Source organism: Pleurodeles waltl, chromosome 1_1, assembly GCF_031143425.1.
Source record: "Pleurodeles waltl isolate 20211129_DDA chromosome 1_1, aPleWal1.hap1.20221129, whole genome shotgun sequence".
In the NCBI taxonomy this organism is placed as follows: domain Eukaryota; kingdom Metazoa; phylum Chordata; class Amphibia; order Caudata; family Salamandridae; genus Pleurodeles; species Pleurodeles waltl.
The window spans coordinates 860,130,792-860,151,852 of NC_090436.1; the positions used below are offsets into that span (position 1 = coordinate 860,130,792).

At 46.6% G+C, this 21,061-nt stretch overlaps 1 protein-coding gene across 6 annotated transcripts in view; it reads left to right on the top strand.

The window, feature by feature from the left end:
- The first annotated feature begins 1,369 nt into the window (after nucleotides 1–1,369).
- Nucleotides 1,370–21,061, top strand: part of AGTPBP1 (ATP/GTP binding carboxypeptidase 1) — an 863,873-nt gene continuing 844,181 nt past the window's right edge. For 3 of the 6 annotated variants that reach the window (XM_069229549.1, XM_069229567.1, XM_069229576.1), the window contains exon 1: nucleotides 1,370–1,625. The gene's annotated coding sequence lies outside the window, so the exon portion shown is untranslated. Of the gene's footprint in view, nucleotides 1,630–21,061 lie in introns of all 6 variants that reach the window. The other 3 variants (XM_069229560.1, XM_069229586.1, XM_069229595.1) reach the window with 2 other exon arrangements.

Genomic DNA, 21,061 nt, shown 5'->3' on the forward strand with positions numbered 1-21,061 from the left:
GTGGATTCCGATCGAAACCAGGAAAACGGTCACCCACACCCTGGTCAGCAGCCGATTGGACTACGGAAACGCCCTATATGCAGGAATAACAACCAAACTCCTAACAAAGCTGCAAAGAATCCAGAATGCATCCGCCTGCCTCATTCTAGACATCCCACGCTGCGACCACATTTCCCCCCACCTCAGAGACCTTCACTGGCTACCAGTATCAAAGAGGATCACCTTCAAACTCCTCATCCACGCACACAAGGCCCTCCACGACACAGGCCCAGCCTACCTCAACGACAGACTCACATTCCACACCTCCACCCGCAATCTTCGCTCTGCCAGCCTCGCCCTCGCTTCCATCCCCCGCATCCGCCGCACCACCGCCGAAGGAAGATCACCTAGCCGCCAAGACCTGGAACTCCCTACCGCTCCACCTTCGCCAGACACAAGACCTCTTGACATTCAGGAAACGCCTCAAGACATGGCTCTACAACCAGTAGCCCCCCCAGCGTCTTGAGACCCTAACGGGTGATTAGTGCGCTCTATAAATCATTGATTGATTGATTGATCTCGGGCATTATGACTCTTCCAAACTCTCCAAGGGGATAATTTGTGATGCCCTTAAGGCGGATGTTGTGGTATCTGATAGGGCGGTGACTAAAGTGACAGACCACGGAGCACCATTATACTTATTGCATAGAAGCTCATGAATACTCTTATAATTAAACTCTTTATCTCTGCTGCACAATAACATTATCAGAGTGAAAGTCGGCATATGCCTCCGAACTTTTACACTTTCCAGTTGTCTTTTCATGATACCAGTCCTCTTCGCCAGTTGCCCACCAGACTCGTCAGGGGTATGAAAGACTATATAAATCCCACTACAATTACTGTCACGTTCAGGCACCTGCTATAAAGCCCACTGTACGTAGGAGAAAAGCATTTACTACATCAAGGCTGCGGTGACCACGAAAAAGTATTCTATTCAAAGTGTCGTTCTGTTCAAATAACATTTTCCTCTGGGTTCAAACGGCACAATAATATCACACACGTTGTAAATGCACATGTACACATTTCTTTTGATGAATTATGTTGTACTGCGCCTTGTGTGATTATTTAAGCGAAAAACATCATATTAAAGATTGATAAAACTCAAGCACAAGGACGTGCGTCTCAGCTTTGCAGGAAATTCATCATTATTTAGGCTAGCACCTCTATCTGGTAAAGGCAAACCCTGCGGGCGAGAAGCGCAGCAACCTCTGTGCCCAGCTGCTGTCGGAGTGAATAGCGAAGCCTCTGCTGCAGTAGCGGTAATCCTCCTGCAAGCGGCGCGCGAGCAGGCAGTAGCGCTACTGTTCTGCGAGTGACCCGCAAAGAGGGTGACAGAGGGCGTGGCGTGCGCGGTGACGTCACACAGGCTGCAGGCCCGGAGGCGGAGTGGTTTACGAGCTGTGCTATTTGTATGAAAACATTGAGCGTTCGTTCCGAATGCGGTGGCCGCTGAAGTTCAGAATACACGGCAACGCTGGGCGGCACAGCCAGCAGCCGCAGGGGGCCAGCGCGAGCCCAGCCTCCCCCGGGAGAGTCGTCGCCCCTCTCACTGAATGAATGAGCATCGCCGTGGCAACACAGGGGAGGTAGGTGAGAATACCGGCCCTCCAGAGGTGGGCTTAGGGATTGGGGCATTCTGGGCTTCGGGGGAGGGATCCATATGTTTAGAAGAATTGAGGGGCGGGGGGAACTGATGGGAAAAGAGGAAGTGGGACTTAGGGCCAGATGTAGCAAAGGTTTTTACCCATTGTGTGTCTATGGGAAAAAGTGTTGGTACATATGGGCCTTAGTGTGGTGGCATTTTGCAAGTGGATTGAATGAGTGCTCTAAAATCGGTTTATGGATGTCATCAATCAGCAGGTTAGTGGTGGGTTGTATGTTGGAGGGGTGCTTGGTTAGTAAAAATAAGGTGTGGTGAGAAGGTCAAAGGTGGATGTTGGATTAAGTAGGACAATGAGTGATGACTATATTTAAGTGCTACGTGACATATCCGATGGTAAGTAACCAATTGTGGCACATTAGGGCCATAACAGAGTCCCATTTTGCGGGTATCTACATGAAATGCATGTACTGTGATCTGATGGAGATCATGAAAATCCGCCTTGTGTCCTGCCCTTCTGGACCACTGTTTTTGAGCCCCTTGGTAGGATGCAGTTGAATTTGAGAGGAGGGTGGAGTACATTAGGGAAGGTGGGCCCGATAAAGCGAAATGGGAGTGAGTATGAGTAGGATATACAGTTTCTGGTAAGGTGGAGTATTGGTGTCAGATGAATGGGATGGATAGAGTGAAGTGCATTCAGGCATAGAAGATACATGGACGTTTAAGTTTGGGTCAGAAGTAGAGATGAGGAGATACTGAGTGTTGTGATGGAGGGTCTAGACAGAAAAAGTTGGATTAGGACTGAGCTCGTGTGGTCTGTATTTTGGAGAAGGTTGTGTAGCAGGGCCCTGTAGCTCTGGTTCGAGGTAATTTGTGGGGTACAAAAAGCAGGAGCTGTTGTTTCATGCATTTACTATCTAATTTATTTCAGGTTGATAAAATCTTCCTGGTATCGACAGCACATCACGGTCTCTGGTGACTCTAGAAAATAGTGTTTTATTCTGGGCTGTCTGTATAGGCACAAAGGGTGGATATGGTGTACATCAGTGGCAAGCAGTGCCAGCCATAATATTTAAATCAAAAGTTGTGCGTACACAGCGTTTAGCAGTTGGTAAACACCGTTGAGGCACCTTTAAAGAAGTTACATACCTTTTGTAAGTACAGAGGTCGCCTAAGATATTAGTACTTGTTGCTGTATTTGCCCAGACATCAATTGCATTTGTTGGTCACATAGATGGTGACGGGCATGCAAGGATGTCCGTTTAATTGGAAGTTGAAGGGCTAGCAACAGCTAATCCTAACTGAGCTCCCTGGAATCATTGATCATGCCCTGGCTAACCATAGTTGCTCCCCATAGTTAATAGAGATCAGAAAGCGGCACCAAAAATAAGTAGTGAAATAAGTGAAAGGACCCTGTTTATATTCTGTAGTTTCCACCAAGCTAACAAGAGCCTGTTAATGACCGGGTACGCAAAATGCCATCCTTGACCATATGGTGCAATCTTTGTGGACAAAAGGTGCATGATGTCACTTCCACTGCTCATGGCGGTTTGGTGACTTGACTTTCAAGATGCACATTTCTGGCAAGGTGGACATATGCAACGACAAGACCAATGCAACGTGGGTCTTGCAGTTACAGGCTTGGAGCAACCCGAGGGAGTACCAGCCCTGGCCTGCTTGTGGTAGCCAATAACAGGCGCCAGAGGACTCCTGCAGTTGGGTACTGTCGAGCCCAGGACAATGCTGAAATGGAAAAGCTTAGATCAGCCTGGTCGCCGATAGTGACAGGTTCCTGGCAGCATGGACTGTGGCAGGCTGCAACACCTTTGGGTCAATCAACTGTCAGACAGAGAGCACCGTGGGGTCACCTCATCCGGAGCTCAAGCCGCGTCTGCTGCAACGCGCTTAGCAACCGACCGGCCCAACTCTCAACAAAGGGTGCGGCGCAGACAAGCCAGGCCTGGTGCCTAGAATTTCATCTTGCAGCATTCAACAGCCCGGGGCTTTAGCGCCGAGTCTACACAGCCACTTTAATGTATGTTTGGTTTATAAGTGGCGTTCTTCAAGTAGGGCTTGTCAGACCTTGTGCAACTGAGATTGCTTGTGGAACGACATCGTTTCAGGCGCCCCTTTTTAAGATCTTTATTCCTCTGACATGATAAAAGGGCACCTGCTGCGCAGTATCCTGTTGGTTTGGAGGCATTCTTCTGGCTGGACGGCTAGCATGACACAGCTAGGGTTTCCGTTTTTTTTGTTGCTGCCCTCCATAGAAAAACACTGTCCAGGTCAGTAAAAACTGGCCGAAGTGACCACCCTAACCCACCGTCTCCTAGACTATTGCTCTTATCATTGCTTTTTGTTCCCCAGCATGCCTTGTAACAAATTTGTGGTTTTCTTTCACAATAAGCTTAGCGCTGTTTTTCAGTACTTACGAATCCAGTTTCCCCTTTTTTCAGTGGCGTATACCAATTACATGGAGGCAAACACGTTTTGACTGTGGCCTTAAAAAAGGCTCGCTCCCCACGTGTACGCCATTGGCTACTCACTGGGTTCACGTCCTTTGCGAGGATGTCGATGAAACCTGAAATGCATACAAGCCCAGCAATCGATGCAAACGATTCCCTTGTTACTGTAGCTGCAGTTTGTAGCGGGAAGACGACTTGTTTTTCTTAGCGATGCATTTATTTTCTCAGTCATATTGCATACTGTTGTTGCCATCTTTCCTTAACTTTCTGAAGGTGATAATTTCTTTTATTAGACCAGCTCGCGTAAGTGATCCATGTTCCACCCACGGCCTTTTGATTTTACTTAGTGCGACGGGTTGCCCAGGTGTGGGTCCCCTGCTGGCCAGTGAGGAGACTGGCATAGCTGTTCAAGGTGGACTGCACCTATTTGGGCAGGCGCGGACCCGTTTCGTACGAGAGTGGTTCTTGACTGAAAGGCACAATGGGAATAAATGATGGACTGGAATATAGCCCAGAGTAATTATTTGTGCTTGCCTTTATATCAGTCATTACCTTTTTGCTTTCACTAGATATGTGTAGAAGCTTTCATGACCTCAATGGACCCTTATTCATATACACATTTAAACCATACTACCAACATATTGAGTTTATGCCACCAAGAGAAAGAAAGATGTAGCTTTAAGGATTTGGAAGCATGGGCATGCGCTGGGAAAGCGATCCATGTTGTGAGAGTAATCAGATCTTGGTCTGGTCACCCATAAAGGAGGCAGATAGCTATGTGGAAAGGCAGGTTTTTTTCTGCAGAACAAAACCTTGATATAAAACATTTCCTACTGTTCTGGCATTGTGTGTTGTTTCTGCAACCCCCGTAAAAATAAACTGTTGGGGCGTTAGTCTCTCCTTTTCTGCATGTGCGTGCTTCGAGAACCTACTTTGTTTTAAAGTACACTTCTATTATCTCCCTGTAATGTTCATGTCCTTTCAGCAGTGTATTGTGAAATGTATCAGCGATCCTAAGTCTGTTCCATTTTATGAAATTGATATTTAATGTAGTTTATTCTTACCTTCACGGACGTTGATTTAAAGCTATGTCTTCAAAGTTCGTCTGAACACAGCATATTGGTCATTATTCCTATGACTAAGGCAGCTTTTGCCAGAGAGCACGTCAGCATGCCGAGAAGGTCTTTCCTTCCAGAATTTTTCTGGGCTTAAGCACACATGACCCCTATATTCCCTCTCTGATTGGTATCCCTCAGTGGTCAGTCAGTTCTCAGCCCCACTGTTTTTTTTTCTCCAGGCACCTTTCCTTGACGGTGCTAGCTCTGGTTCGTTTCTCTTTCTGCTCCGTGGCCCATGATTGCTTTTTTTCTTGGGCTCGGCCTCTACTTGTCTTGCTCTACTCCTTGTGCTTCTCTTTGTTTCTGTTCCTCAATCTCCTTGCTGCTTTGTAGTGGTACTTCCACTTCTTCTCATCTGCCTATCACCCACTAGACACAGAGTCCATAGATAACACTGTAAATATAATTCTTCCTTTCATCTGTAACCAGTGGCTTTGTTTATACGCCTAGAAGTTTGGGAGCTTTTTTCCTTTTCTTCTCATAGATCACAGTAATGTAAGCTGGGTTATATGAAATCTGTATCTTCTGACCAAGGTATCGATGGAGATTTCATAAAAAGCACTAGAATAGCTAACCCTTTCTCCGTTTAAGTATTGTACAATGCCAAGACAACTAATCAGGTGACTTGTTACTATTTGGACGAATCTCAAAACGAGGAAGACCTTATGAAAACCACTTGATTTATCTTGGTTTACAGTGAGGGTGATTTGTTTAGTCGAGTGACCTGGTTATCACTGGCTTTGATACGTGGATGTCTGTGTTTATTAATTTAAAGCTAGTTGTCATATATCAATATGAAATTCTTTCTTCACAATGTGTGAACAGCTTTATCTGTACTCACCCAAATAAGTAGAGGAGGAAATTATTCTGCTTGCTGATGATCCACCTGTTCCATTTATAGCCGAATATTGCCTGCCTGCACAGAGTATGAAAACTTACACCTGAGGCTGAGGGCAGTCTGCGGGATGGGCACAAGTTAGGAGGATCTCTGGTGCAATTGTTCATGGCTGTGTCTGAAGATGAGTTGCCATGAGTGACTCCTATTTGGCATCGTTCAAATAAGATCCGAGCCGTTGAAGAGAGGAATGCAACACCGTGGTCACCTTGCGTAACCAGTTTGACGGAATGCCATCATTGCCCAGCTGACAAATGCTGGTGATCAATGTAAATTACTGAAATGGCTCATCCTCCCCTGGCAGTAACGCGAGAAAGACTGGCTTGGGCTGCAGCCAGTGCAGCTACCCCGCCGTGTGAGCTGCTAAACCTCAACAATACATCACGTACACCTGGGATTCAGAAACGCTTTCAGGGGTTTAGTTTAAGTCATAACAATGTCATGCATTATTTTTGTAAATGTATGTTCTCAGCGGAGAGTTGGAGGGGGAGAAGCGTGTTTTGCTGTGGCGGCAATATAACAGAATTCTGGAAGCCCTTAGGCGCTGGAGCCTCAATGCCAGCAATATTTCATATCTTCGTAAGAATGGTAGCCAGTACTTTTTCACTGCTTCTTATTTTTTAATTTGCAAAAGTATGTAGACAAGTTTACTGGAAGACGAGTTCTTTAGTTGAAGTTACTGGAGGGCAAATGGAAGGGGCGTTAAGGGAGCTTATTATGTAACCGTTTTGTCTGGCTCCTCGCTGATAGTAGCAGTATAAGAATGACACGTGTATAAATGGCACATCCGTATCTTGGTCATTGTTTAAATATTGCACGTAATTATAAGTCACTCATGGTACCTATTTATTTGACCTCAGAAGAATAAACATCTGTCTTTGCCTACTAGGGATTCAAAAGGATCTGTTTTGTAGTCCACACAAATGTTTGTAGTGGTCACTCCAACAACTGCTATATTAGGACAATTTGAGTATTGTCTGCCAAACAGATGGTAATGGATTGATTTTATTAGAACACTGGCGTCAGTTGCGGGAGCACCAAGGAGTGTTTAAGGTCGACCACTATTTGCTTCAAATTTTGAAGTTGTGCCTAGTAATTTTATGGGAATTTTGTATAGTATACCCTAACTTCTGTCATTTGTTTTCCTGGCTTTTTGACAGTCTAGATTTGAATGTCTGATTAGCTGTGGTTGTTCTGATTGACTGGTCAAGAAATCATTCAAAGACATGAATTTGGAGGTTTGGTTGGAATTTCGTTTCCATAGGTCCTATGAGCACTGTTGTTTAGGGTCGAGCCAGCGAGTGCGTGGGTTAGTGTATGCATCTTGCTTGTGAGACTCTGTTGTGTACAGTAAAGGGCTTAGAGTCTGCCTGCCGTTTACCATTTGTTGGCTTGAGTGGCACTCTTCTGTGAAGCTTTGTAATTCGTCACTGCAAGCCTAGCATAATTTCTTTCCCTCTGCGTGGAGCAGGGATCAAGCACTGATTGATTCAACGTAGTCAGTGCCTGTCTGCTGTCATGATGTGATTGAGTTACTATTTTGTTCTTTTTAACTTCTAGTGCCCTGCAAACAGAAGGTTTGTGACTGGCAAAAAAAAGCCCAGCAGGGCAAACAAAATTGCATCATTGTATTTTTCATAGCCAACTCACTTTTATTTTTTGCTCAACCGTTTTATCTCACTTTTCACTCATGTTTTATCACGTTTTTGCTTGTGGGCACTGTTCTCAAAAGATGATAATTATCTTGTTCTAAATATTGCAAAGCAACATTGTTTCTTTATTATCTATAATTTCTGAAATGATGCTTTAACACATAATGATGCAGTACACCTGAATCTACCTCACTCCAATTTGCCCCAACTACAGTCCACCCCGCTACACAACACCACACCCCACACCAATCCACCACACTCCAATCCAAACCACTCACCTCAATCCAGTCCACTCCAAACCCACCCCAGTCAATTCTACCCCAATCAAATTAGCCCAACTCCAATCCAAAACATTCTTCACCACCCCAAAACAATCTGCCTCAATCCAGTCTGCCCTACTCCAATCCAAAGCAATCTGTCCCATTCCAGTCTGCCCCACACCTATCCAAAACAATATGCCCCATTCCAATCGAATCCAAATCAACCCATTCCTGTCCACCCCACTCCACCCACACCACTCAATCTATCCCACTCCAATACAATCCACTTGAATCCACCCCACTCCAGTCCAATCCAGTCCACATTAATCCACCCTACCCCAGCCCAATCCACCCACTTCAAACAATCTTAATCTACGCCAACCATGCCAGTCCAATCCACCCCTCTCCTATCCAGTCCACCCCGCCCCAACCCAATCCACCACACTCCACCCAATCCAATCTACCCTGTTTAATCCACTCCACTCCAATCCACCCCAGTCAAATTCATGCCAATCCAGTTCACCCCACACCAATCCAGTCCACTTCCCCCACTCCAGTCCACCCCAAAATCCAAGCCACCCCACTCCAACCCACCCCAAGTCCTCCTCACTCCATCCCATTTCAATGCACTCCAATCCACCCCACTGTACTCGAGTCTACCCCACTCTCCCCCCAATCCAATCCACCCCACCCGATCCCAGTTCAGTCCACCACACTCCAGTCCAATCCATCCAGCCTACCCCACTTCAGTCCCATCCACTCCACTTCACCACAACCCACCCCACCCCATCCCAGTTCAGGCCACTCATTTCCAATCAATTCATCCACCCATCCTCAATGCAGTCCACCAGACTACAATCCACTGCAATCCAATGCACCCCAGTCTAATCCAACACAACCCACACTAATCCAGCACACCTCACTCCAATTCAGCCTACCTCACCCCACTCACTCCAATCCACCACGCTCTCTCCCTGTCCATTCTATCCCACTCCAGTTCAGTCCAATTCACCCCTCTCTACTATAGTCCACCCCACTCCAATCTGTCCCAGTCCAATCCATGCACCCCATTTCAGTGCACCCTACACCAATCCACTCTACTCCTATCCAATCCACCCCACTACCTCAGTCGACTCGAACCCATTTACCCCTATTCGACCCCACTCCTCTACACGTTCTGTAGCTGAACCACTGAACTCTACTCCCCTCTACTCAACTCTCTGATACTTTACTCCCTCTTAGTCCACTGTACGACACTCCAACAAATCCACTCTATGACTCTCTACTCCCCTCTGACACTCCACGCTACTACCTTTTTGCCATGCTGAACAGCAGCCACAATGGTGCACAACATGGTTAAACACATTTCCAAAGCTAATAGCTTTTGTATAGGCGCGATCTATTTACTTTGCCAGTGCTTATTTTATTCTGCATTTTGAGTGCTGAACTGGCAGTGGGGCTCTGAACTCAAGACATTCTTATGTGGCAGGGTAGTTTTAGTCAGGGTTCATTTCCGCTCACTTGTGATGTTTTTATTTTACGTGGCATTGATTAATTTGTGAGAAGTGAATTGTGATCGTCCCTGATGTCTGGGATTTATCCTTGTTGACCCAACGTGATGAGCTTGGATACGTGTCGCCTCAATGTCAGTTCGAACCTTCGATACCGAATATTCTAATGTACTTTCATTATAAGATGGGCTGCCTTCCATCTATGAATCATTCGCTCAAAGGCATCGCTTTCTCTGACATGAAACTAATTTCCGAACTTTTTCTTGTAAAGACAAGTAATGTCTAGGGACGGTGCTATACTGAGAACAGGTTTGGAGATCAGCAATTAAAAAGTCAGGCTTTTAACTCAAAGGAGCTCAGTCCGGGCCTTTCATTTTCACTGATCCATGGGTGTATGTCAGTCGTAAAACAATCATTTTAATGCAGTATCTTCCACCATTCGGAAATGGCCATGAACGAGACAAACTTGTTATATCCAGAAAATTGTAGTGATCAAATGCAACAGTGATGTCTGTGGGGGAGGAGAACAGACAGACAGCAAAGCTCCCTTTACTACTTCTGAAGCACCAATACACATCCTTCAACCCGACTGCTTCCGCCCTTTTAAACAGTCCTCTTCACATTGTCTGTGATAACCCCATAAGGGACGCGTCCGGTTTAAATCAAAAGACCTGTTGGCAGGGGGGAAATAATTTTAAATATTTGTTATTGGAATTGTTTGCTTCACAGACATTTTAATCAACTTAAGACTCTTTATTTAAAAGGAAAAAAACTAATGATATCAAGTTTATAAGAATGTCATGACACATAGAAGTTCTATGCAGTAGAAGCAAACTGCAGCATGGTGTTTAAAGTTAAGCAACTGTTTGGATGTTTGGCTTCAGAAATACAAAAACAGGTACACCTATAATGAATCCAGTGCGTAGAGATATGGTACAGCAGAACGACTGCAATTTAACTATAGGTGTCATTGATCTGAAAATATCTGCTGCCTTCTTTATTAGGGTGGATTGTAATCATGGTGGGTCTAAGGAAATAAAAAAACACAGCATCGTTGACATTGTTACGAGATGGGCAATACTTCAAAGGGTTCCTCCTTAATTGTGTCTGACTTCTTTGGCTTTTTTTCCCAGCCTACTATTGAGGTGGACTTTTTGGGATAACCGTGTGGATGAGACCTCATGTTAGAAGCTCAAGTTCCTGAAAGGTAGTTAGTCACCAATAATTTACTCCAGTTTTACAAAAAATATATAACATTTTTACTGTGGATAGAAACCTGGGATCTGAGGAGCTTTACACCATTCTGCCTGGGATGGGCATGAGAACGTAATTCGGTGAGTGGAGGGATTATGTGGAAATTGGGATGGCTGTTGACGTCCATCTGGTTGTCATGGAAATAGAGGGTGTTTTCATAAGGTACTTTGAGAAGCTGTTTTAAATAGGAAACAGGGAGAAAACTGAGGTGAGATGCTGGACAAACATTGAGGGCTGAGAAACGGGACTTAAATATTTGCTGTTGTCAGTTGCGCTTAAAGTAAGATCTGTTTAGATGAATAGAGACTGGTTACGAATGGCGAATGATCGCACTAATGTTAAAGGGAGAACAATGGCTGTGAAGTAATAGTTGTGCTGTAACAGGACTCAAAATACTCCACTCCAAGATGAAAAACTCCTGATGGAGGGATGTAGTAGTTCATTTCATAGTTTCTTTATATAAAGCATTTAAATATTATTATTTGTCTTTTACATGTTTATATGGATTTTTATAAATAGAAATCTTTATCACTTTTCTCAAAAGCAAAAACATAACATTCCATATAGTCAAGTCACCGCACACATGTAGGCGACGAACATTCATCTTTTAAAGTGCCTTTTTAGAAGTATTAGGTAGAATAAGCAGAAGAGCGCAGTCTTTACAAAATACATTAATCAGGGATATCATCTGACCCCTCAATTCCATGGTTATTGGGCCAATTTCCCCACAGCTGTTCATGTTTATGGTGACACTCATGTTTATCGTATAGCCAGTTCTCTAAAACCTGCAGGGCTTTCCAGGCAGACCAGGCTCTCAGTATTTAGGCTACATTCCTCTTGGCCATAACCAACTCAATTCCAATATCAATTTAGTGTAACAATCAATCTGCGCCCTTCCGTGATGTTCAAAAGGGACCAGCGAGATGTGAGAACAATTCTGATGGATACAACTACCTGTGGATTCCTCACCTCATGAATACTCCCATGGCGCCAGCATTCGACGGAAATCTTCTTACTAGTCTCTGCACGTCGACGAGGACGTCACTGTCGCCCACGCGACGCCGTCTGACGTCATACAGGCAATAAGAGGTCCTCGACGACGTGCGGACGTCAGTTCCCTTTTTTCCGTGCATTCGAAACGGTTATCTTCGAGGGAGCAACTGTTACTCTTGCGGTTACAGTGTATATCTTGCTGCGTAGTCTTTCGCTGTGGAGATAATGTCGCAGAGAAAGTCTGGATTTAAGCCTTGTCGTGAGTGTGGAGGCAAGATGTCGGTGACGGATCCTCATTCCGATTGCCTTTGGTGTTTGAGCTCCGACCACGACGTCTCGACTTGTGATTCATGTCAGCACATGAATCCAAAGGCTCTTAAAGAACGTGAGGCGAAGCTGTTTATGGCCAAGTCAAAGGAGAAGCATCACAAGAAGTCTTCTCCAAGACATCGGCGTCATCGAGACTCCCGGCGCCGTAGAGAATCTCGGCGTCATTCAAGGGAGGCTCGTTCCAGGTCTCCGGATCGGCGCCGAAGAACATGGGAGGTCAGCCCCACGGTTACGCCGCATCCTTCGACGCCGTTGCCTTCTCCGGCGTCTCCAACTTCACCTGGACAGGCGTCGGTGATTGAGGTATTGGAGCCTCAAGTGTTTTCTCCGGCGCAGACGCCGAGGCCGGCGTCGGGGTCGCCTCCGAGACAGGCACCCCAGTATCCGGCTTTTCCCACCCCTGGAGCCGATAGTTCCGCATTCTTGAATGCGATGTATGCCATCTTCCAACAGATGGCTCCAGGGGGTGCTCCGGCTGGGCCTTTGGCCTTTTCTTTGGGTGATCCTGCGCCTCTTCGGCCGGCACCCTTTATGCCCTTTCTCCCGTTTGGGAACGTGGGCTCGGCGCCAGTGTCGGCGCCGGTGGCCGCTCCGGTGGCTTCGGAAGGATTGGCCCCAGGGATTTCCATCCCGTCGACGTCGAGATTTCGGCCTGTGACTCCGGTGGGTCCATCCGTTTCAACTGCTCTTCAGTCGGCGCCGAAGTTACCTGTGGCGCCGGATGCGGCGTCGGTGGCTTCGGAAGATCGGCGCCGATCTCCGACTTCGGCGGAGGCATTGTCGACTCCGCGGATTGAGCAACGACTGCATTCAAGGAGACGTGCTCTCCGGGTACTAGAAGAGCAGGAGTACCAACGAGCCCTAGAGGAAGGAGAGCTAGAGGACTCGGGTGATGGGCTGCGTGGACTGGAGTCGGCCAGTGGGCTGGACACTTCCCCTGAGTGGGACCTTTCGTCCCCGGGGAATATACTGAGGAGGCTGCTTCCTTTCATGCAGTGGTACGGAAGGCAGCTAGTTTTTTGGACCTGCCTTTGCCGGTGGTGGAGGCGAAACAAAACCTTTTGACAGAGGTGTTACATCCGGCCTCAGCCGCGGCGGAGCCTCTGTTACCTTTTAATGACGCTCTGCTGGATCCGGTTTTAGAGGTGTGGAAGAGGCCGGCATCTTCCCCAGCAGTTCACAGAGCCGCGGCCAGGAGGTATCGGGCGGCTCCAACTGACCCTGGTTTTCTGTCCAGGCACCCTACGCCGGAGAGCTTGGTGGTGCAGGCCTCCTGTTCGTCCAAGTCAGCGCCTGGTTCTTTTCCGACGGTGCCTGGGGACAGAGATTCAAAGAAGCTAGAGGCGCAGTCGAAGAAGATTTTTTCGTCCTGCAGTCTGGCGTTAAAAGCCACCAATGCAACCTGTATCCTGGGGAGGTATATTCATGCTCTGATGGATGACATCTCCTCTTCGTTTACAGAGCTTCCCCAGGGTCTTTTGGATCTTGTCTCAAATGCCCAGGCTGCTGCGACCCAAATTATCCAGACGGGACTGGATACCACCGACTCGGTAGCCAGAGCAATGGGCACAACTGTGGTGGCAAGGAGACAGGCCTGGCTCCGTAACTCGGGCTTTTCGGCTGATGTACAGTCCACATTGTTGGATCTCCCGTTTGATGGGGACAAACTGTTTGGGGCTAAGGCTGATTCGGCCTTGGAACGTTTTAAGGAAAGCAGGGCCACGGCTAAGTCGTTAGGGCTCCAAGCTCCTTCTTCCACGGCCTCTTCCAGATTTTTCAGGAGGTTTCGTGGATTTGGGCGTGGCTCTTCCTCCTCTTCCTTTCGGGGAAGATATCAGCAACCTGCCTCTTCCCATCCCTATAGATCTTTTAGGGGGAGAGGTAGGGTCCGCACCAGAGGAGCCTCTCAGCAGCACTCTGCCTCTTCCTCATCCTCTGGCGGGGTGCAGCAGGGGAAGCAGCCTTAGGCTTCCACCATTTCCAACTCACGCCTCTCCTGTAGGGGGAAGATTACAGCATTTTCTCACCAAATAGGAGACTGTTACGTCGGACAATTGGGTTCTCAGTGTTGTGGGAAAAGGTTACACCCTTCCTTTTCGGGAGTTTCCGCCCCTCATCCCGCCCCGCCCTTCGTATTGTTCACAAGAACACCTCCTGTTGCTAGAACAGGAGGTAGAAGTCCTCCTTTTAAAGGGCGCGGTGGAGTTGGTCCCGGAGCAGGAAAGGGGTCAAGGAGTTTACTCAAGGTATTTCCTGATTCCCAAGAAGGATGGTCGTTTGAGACCAATTCTGGACCTGAGGATCTTGAATTGGTTCCTCAAGCAGGAAAAGTTCAAGATGCTGACCCTAGCACAGGTGCTTTTGGCGTTGAACATGGAAGACTGGATGGTGTCTGTCGACTTGCAGGATGCTTACTTTCATATCCCGATACTCAAGTCACACAGGAAGTATCTCCGGTTTGTGGTGGGATCGCAACACTATCAGTTTGCGGTCCTTCCGTTTGGTCTTACTTCAGCACCTCGAGTCTTCACGAAGGTGATGTCGGTGGTTGCGGCAGAGCTCAGAAGGAAGGGGATAGCAGTATTCCCTTACTTGGACGACTGGTTGATCAAAGCCAAGTCCCCGGAGCTTGTGTTGCGTCATCTGCAGTCAACAACCCAGTTGTTGTTCGACCTGGGTTTTTCGGTGAACGAGCCCAAATCTCACCTAGAGCCCTCTCAGCGCCTCCTGTTCATAGGGGCAGTACTGGATACAACATTGGGTCGGGCCTTTCCTCCGCCTCAGCGGATTCAAGATATTCAGGATTTGGTTCCAATGTTTCGAAATGGAGCGGTAGTTCCAGTCCTCAAGGTCCTTCGTCTGCTCGGTCTTTTTGCCTCCTGCATTCTGTTGGTCACGCATGCTCGCTGGCACATGAGGGCTCTTCAGTGGTGCCTCCGAAGGCAGTGGTCTCAACACAGAGGGGATCTAGAGGGTACTGTCAAGATCTCCAGAGATGCTGCTGTGGATTTGAAGTGGTGGATTGTAAGCAACAATCTTTCGCAAGGAAAGCCGTTCCAGCAGTCGCCACCAGTGGCCACAGTCATAACGGATGCTTCCACTCTACGGTGGGGAGCTCATCTGGGGGATCTGGAGATCAAAGGTCTTTGGTCTCCAGAGGAACAGATTTTTCACATCAATCTGTTAGAATTACGGGCTGTACGTCTGGCTCTCAAGGCCTTCCTCCCTTCCCTTCGTGGTCAGTCGGTACAGGTCCTAACGGACAATACTACCACGATGTGGTACATAAACAAGCAGGGAGGAGTGGGGTCGTACCTTCTCTGCAGAGAAGCTCTTCGACTATGGTCCTGGGCAAAGGACCATTGGATTTGCTTGATAGCAAACCATCTGGCCGGAGTTTTGAACGTGCGTGCGGACAGTCTCAGTCGCCACTTCTCGGCAGACCACGAGTGGCGTCTCCATCCAGATCAAGTCCGTTTAATCTTCCAGAGGTGGGGGTTTCCTCGGGTAGATCTGTTCGCCACTCGAGAGAACGCGCATTGTCCGTTGTTCTGCAGCCTTCAGTATCCGATGCAGGAAGCGTTGGGGGACGCGTTTCAAATGACCTGGTGCGGCCAGTTGCTTTACGCGTTTCCTCCCATACCCTTGATTCCTCGAGTATTGAGGAAGATTCGCCAAGACCGGGCTCTAGTAATCTTAATAGCTCCGGATTGGCCAAGGAGGGTGTGGTACTCCGACCTTCTCCAACTCTCAATGTGCCCGCCGCTCCGTCTCCCTTTCAGGGCAGACCTCCTCTCGCAGTCGCAGGGGCAGGTTCTACACCCCAACCTCCAGAGTCTGCACCTACATGCCTGGAGATTGAACGGGGCAACCTGAGTTCCTTCTCTCTCCCGCCTGAGGTAGTGGATGTTATATTAGCGGCCAGGCGACACTCCACTAAATCTATCTACCCTAATAGGTGGTCTAAATTTGTTGCGTGGTGTGGAGAGAGGCAGATTGATCCTTTGCATGCTCATCTATCGGACGTTTTGTCTTTTGCTCTATCTCTGGCGCAGAAAGGTTGTGCAGTGGCTACCATTAAAGGTTATTTATCGGCCTTGTCAGCCTTCTTATGTCTTCCAGACCAACCATCTTTATTTAAATCCCCTATTGTTATCAGATTCTTGAAAGGTCTTCTAAATCAATATCCTCCAAAGCCATTCGTTATGCCGCAATGGGATTTGTCCTTAGTCCTGACTTTCCTTATGGGGTCCCCTTTTGAACCTATGCATTCTTGCCCCTTGAGGTATTTGGTTTTAAAAACAGTCTTCCTGATAGCTATAACATCAGCAAGGAGAGTGAGTGAGTTGCAGGCCTTATCAGTAAAACCCCCTTATACAACTTTTTATGGGGATAAGGTGGTGTTGAGGACCAAGGCTGCTTTCCTCCCGAAGGTTGTTTCACCCTTCCATTTGGCTCAGGCAATTACTTTGTCCACGTTCTATCCTCCGCCTCATCCTTCCAAAGAGGAAGAAAGACTGCACCGTCTGGACCCAAAGAGAGCGTTGAGCTTCTTTATCGATAGAACAAAGGATTTCAGGCTGGAGGATCAGCTGTTTATTGGATACGTGGGCAAGAGGAGAGGAAAGGCAGTCCTCAAGAGAACACTATCCAGGTGGGTTGTTGTTTGCATTAAAATATGTTACTCTTTGGCAAAGAAGGATCCTCCTGAGGGCATTAGAGCTCATTCCACCAGAGCTAAGTCGGCCACTTCGGCCTTGGCCAGAGGTGTTCCTGTGGTCGACATCTGCAAGGCCGCAACTTGGTCGTCCCTTCACACTTTTGCAAAACATTACTGTTTGGATTCTGAGGTTAGAAGGGACGGCCATTTTGCACGGTCAGTGCTGCAGGATTTCTTGGTTTGACCATTTAGGCACCCACTGCCGGGCGTGGTACTGCTTTGGGACTATTCATGAGGTGAGGAATCCACAGGTAGTTGTATCCATCAGAAGAACGAGTTACTTACCTTCGGTAACGACTTTTCTGGTGGATACATTAGCTACCTGTGGATTCCTCACGGTCCCACCCGCCTCCCCGTTGCCTTTCTGGTCTTACCAAGTAATCCTTGAGTGCGCTCCTCTTGGTCTTTGAGGGTGCAATAGATGTATATATAATATATTTATATATATATATGTATATATGTATATATCTTTGTGTATATACTTGGTGTGTGTATATATTTTAAAAGAGAGAGTTTTATATATATATATATATGTATATAAAAAGATTTACAGTTATTCATACAATGTGGTGTATTTTTACAATATAATGGATGTTGCCTTGCTCTTTCATTGCATTGCCTGGTTGTTCTCATGCACGTAAAAAATGATTGGTACTGACGTCCGCACGTCGTCGAGGACCTCTTATTGCCTGTATGACGTCAGACGGCGTCGCGTGGGCGACAGTGACGTCCTCGTCGACGTGCAGAGACTAGTAAGAAGATTTCCGTCGAATGCTGGCGCCATGGGAGTATTCATGAGGTGAGGAATCCACAGGTAGCTAATGTATCCACCAGAAAAGTCGTTACCGAAGGTAAGTAACTCGTTCTTCCGTGCCTAATCATAAGTTATCTTGACATTTTAAGTGCTGCCTGAAAGCTGGATGCACCAGGTGATTTTAAAGCTATTTATTGCTATACACAGCACCCCCCACCACTAAGGTTAGTGCCTTCTCCAGGTCAACACCCAGTGCAGCTGCTTTGGTGACACCCCTCTAAAGCCATCTCTGCTCCCAGCTGTGCCCGTACAGTGACAGTATGACAAGTGAGCGAATTATTAGTGGTCTCTACATTTGGGAAGTCTTCTTTGTGGATGAAGGGCCAATGGTGAATTTAGCTTCAAGCGGTTTGAACTCTGGAGTTTCATCTAGTTTGGTCAGGTAAGGAGAGAAAGTGTGCATCAGTTGTAGATAACGAAAACTGAGTTTTGAGTAGCCTAAATTCCTTTTCGATGCTAATAAATGTCTTCATCATAGTGTTGTTGGTAACATCTCTGAAAACAAATGTGATCATCCTCTGAATACTTCAAGTCTTGTCACTTTTGGCTAAAAGGATCCCACCCAAATAGGCATCTGTTTTATACTTCTGATGGATACAACTACCTGTGGATTCCTCACCTAAAGAATTTTCCCCCACGTGCTAGCATTCAACAGATATTTTCTTCTAGCGCTGCAAGTCGACGATGACATCACAATTGCCCGACTCCCACGCGACGCCATATGACGTCATCCAGACAATAAGAGCTCCTCGTCGACATGCAGATGTCAGTTCCCTTTTTTTCCGTGCCTTCGAGTAACGTTTTTTCTTCGAGGCTACCAGGGAGCTACTGTTTCACTTCGTGTGTAACAACGTCTCAGCCAAGGAAGTCGGGTTTTAAACCCCGTAGGGAGTGCGGAGGTCGAATGTCAGTCACAGACCCACACGAGAATTGTTTGTGGTGTCTGAGCTCTGACCATGAGGTCGAAGCGTGCAGTTCATGTCAGTGCATGAATCCGAAGGCTCTCAAGGAGCGGGAGGCCAAGTTGTTCCTGGCAAGGTCTAAGAAGAAGGAGAAACATAATCGCCGTGAGTCTTCTTCCAAGTCATCGAAATCTCACAGGTGACATCGAGACTCCAGACGCCGGCATGAATCACGGCCACTTGTGTGCACCAGGGAATTTGCCCCTATAAATTCTTTGGAGCTTTCTGACCCAGGTCCCAACGTTCAGTGATGTAGACAGGATCAGGGCTTGTATCGAAGATCCAATAATTTGTCATTGCTGGGTGTGCAGCCATATGATATAGATATATCAAGAAGTCAGCCATACATAGGCCGTCAAACTCTGATTTGCACCATTTCACCAGACTGACCCTCAATGTCTTGTTCTGCTAAAAAAAGGATCGGCTTGAACTGGAGATTTGTCTAGATAATATACTTTGGATATCTTAAAAGGAATGCTTTGCAGGCAATTTAACATCCTCATTAAAGATACAGTCTATCGGTTCTCTTTTTCCCCATTATGGAGATCGGTAGCGATTTATCCAGTCCCTCTCTCATATTTGTGCCTTTTTCGTTGAGACATATATATCTAAGTTATTGGCATTTATATAGATGTTTATTGTATATACATAAATAGCGTGACATTTGAATTTTAAGAACTGTTTGTGCATTGTTTTCTAATGAGCAGGTTTTTTTTATACGAGGAGATAAAATGTAGCTGGGGAGGGCTGGAGTTTTGTAGGCGTGGTTGTCAGCCACTTCTCCCATCAGAGCCCCCACCCCTCTGGCTCCTTGTGTTGGCATTAAGCCTTTGTTCTCCATGACAGTAAAAGGGCTACAGAGAGAGGGCCTAAGATAGTTGAGATACTTGGTGCCTTTGAGAGTGGTCGTTGTAGTTCAAACACCTGCAGAAGGGCAGAGTTCAGATGTGAGGGGGCAATGTCTATTTAGGCCTCATTGCGTGTTGCAGAAAGCCTCACTGCCTTTTCAGTTAGACAAAGGTGTCTGAATATGGGAATCTATACTGATTTTTTTCTCAGAAACAGAAGGTAATGTAGATTGAGCCCCATCTTATTCTGTCCAATGTGATAGTTAAAAATACACCATATTCCTTGTTATTTGAGAATGTTGTCGCCTGTAGTGCCTTTTAAAAATGCCAGCGTTGCCTTTGGGACTGCCTATGTGTTTTATTAAAATGCCCTATAGAATGGAACGATCTATGCAGAACATCAATAGTGTACCGCAGTTCAGCCTTTTTATTTTTTATGGGCCAATGCCCCAAGTTCCTATGGTCGACCTTTTAAACGGGGAGAACTCTCTTGAAGTGTGTGTGTTGTTTTCTATAAACTGTGCACGTCACTAAAAAGTGATGAATGTCTCATAGAAATGTGCAAATTAGTGGTGTTATCTTGGTATTATTGTACAGTTTAGATCCCACAGTGTCGCAAACTGCAACCGGACACACACATGAAAAAAATATGAGTGAACCAGGGCGCCTAACAGAGGCTTTGTTCAGTGCACTTAGTTGCTTAGTTGCTTAGTTCGCTGCCTGGCAGGTCAGACTGTTCCTGTGAGAAGGGGGAAGGTTCTTTCTTAGAAGGAGACGTAAAAGGAGTGGATCTCTGGCTCCTGAGGATGGAGCGAGACGCCGGAAATAGAGGACGTATTAGTTAATGAAGGACTCCAGAGATGAGGTAATTAAAAGATGGGGTCCTAGTAAGGTAAGTCTGATGGGAGAGTCCCGATAAGACCTCTTGGGTGGCAAGGGACGTGAAGGGTACATTTTTGGTTGCAACCTTGACTCTGATTTTGAATCTGTCGCCCTGATCAGAAATCTTGATCCAGTTAAACCTGATTGTCAATACAACACAATCATCCAGTGATACTGCTAACTCGGAATGCTTCCAAACTGTTGTGCTGTCAGCAGGCAGGATATAACTACATTCGTGTATACGTTAGTTCTGAGTCAGGGTCAAGCATATCTACTGGTTTCTAATCAAAGTTATTATGACCTGCTTTAAGAGAAACGAGTAGTTGGTGGCCAATCGAATTGGACAGAGGCCCACTTGAGCAAAGGCATCATTATAACTAACAGCTGTTGGTCCACTTGTGTGGCCTCAGGGGGGCTACGGGCAGACAGTGGTGGAAATGACCTGCTATGTGACCTAGTAAAGGTGTGATTCGCAGACTATGGCTTGTAGTGCGTTATGAGATCATGAGACAGTTTGCGTTTCTTGCTGTACTTGATGTGTGAAAGCTTAGAGGTCTAGTTGTTTGTTATTTTGTGTTTTTTTTTTTTCGATGCTCATTTTGCCTTCTTCCCTCCGAATTCCTTCCCTGTGTTTCCTAACTGTTTTTATTTCAATGTCATTAACAAGTGTTTGAATTGCATTCATGCACCAAATATAGCTTTCCCAGTGGGATAGAAT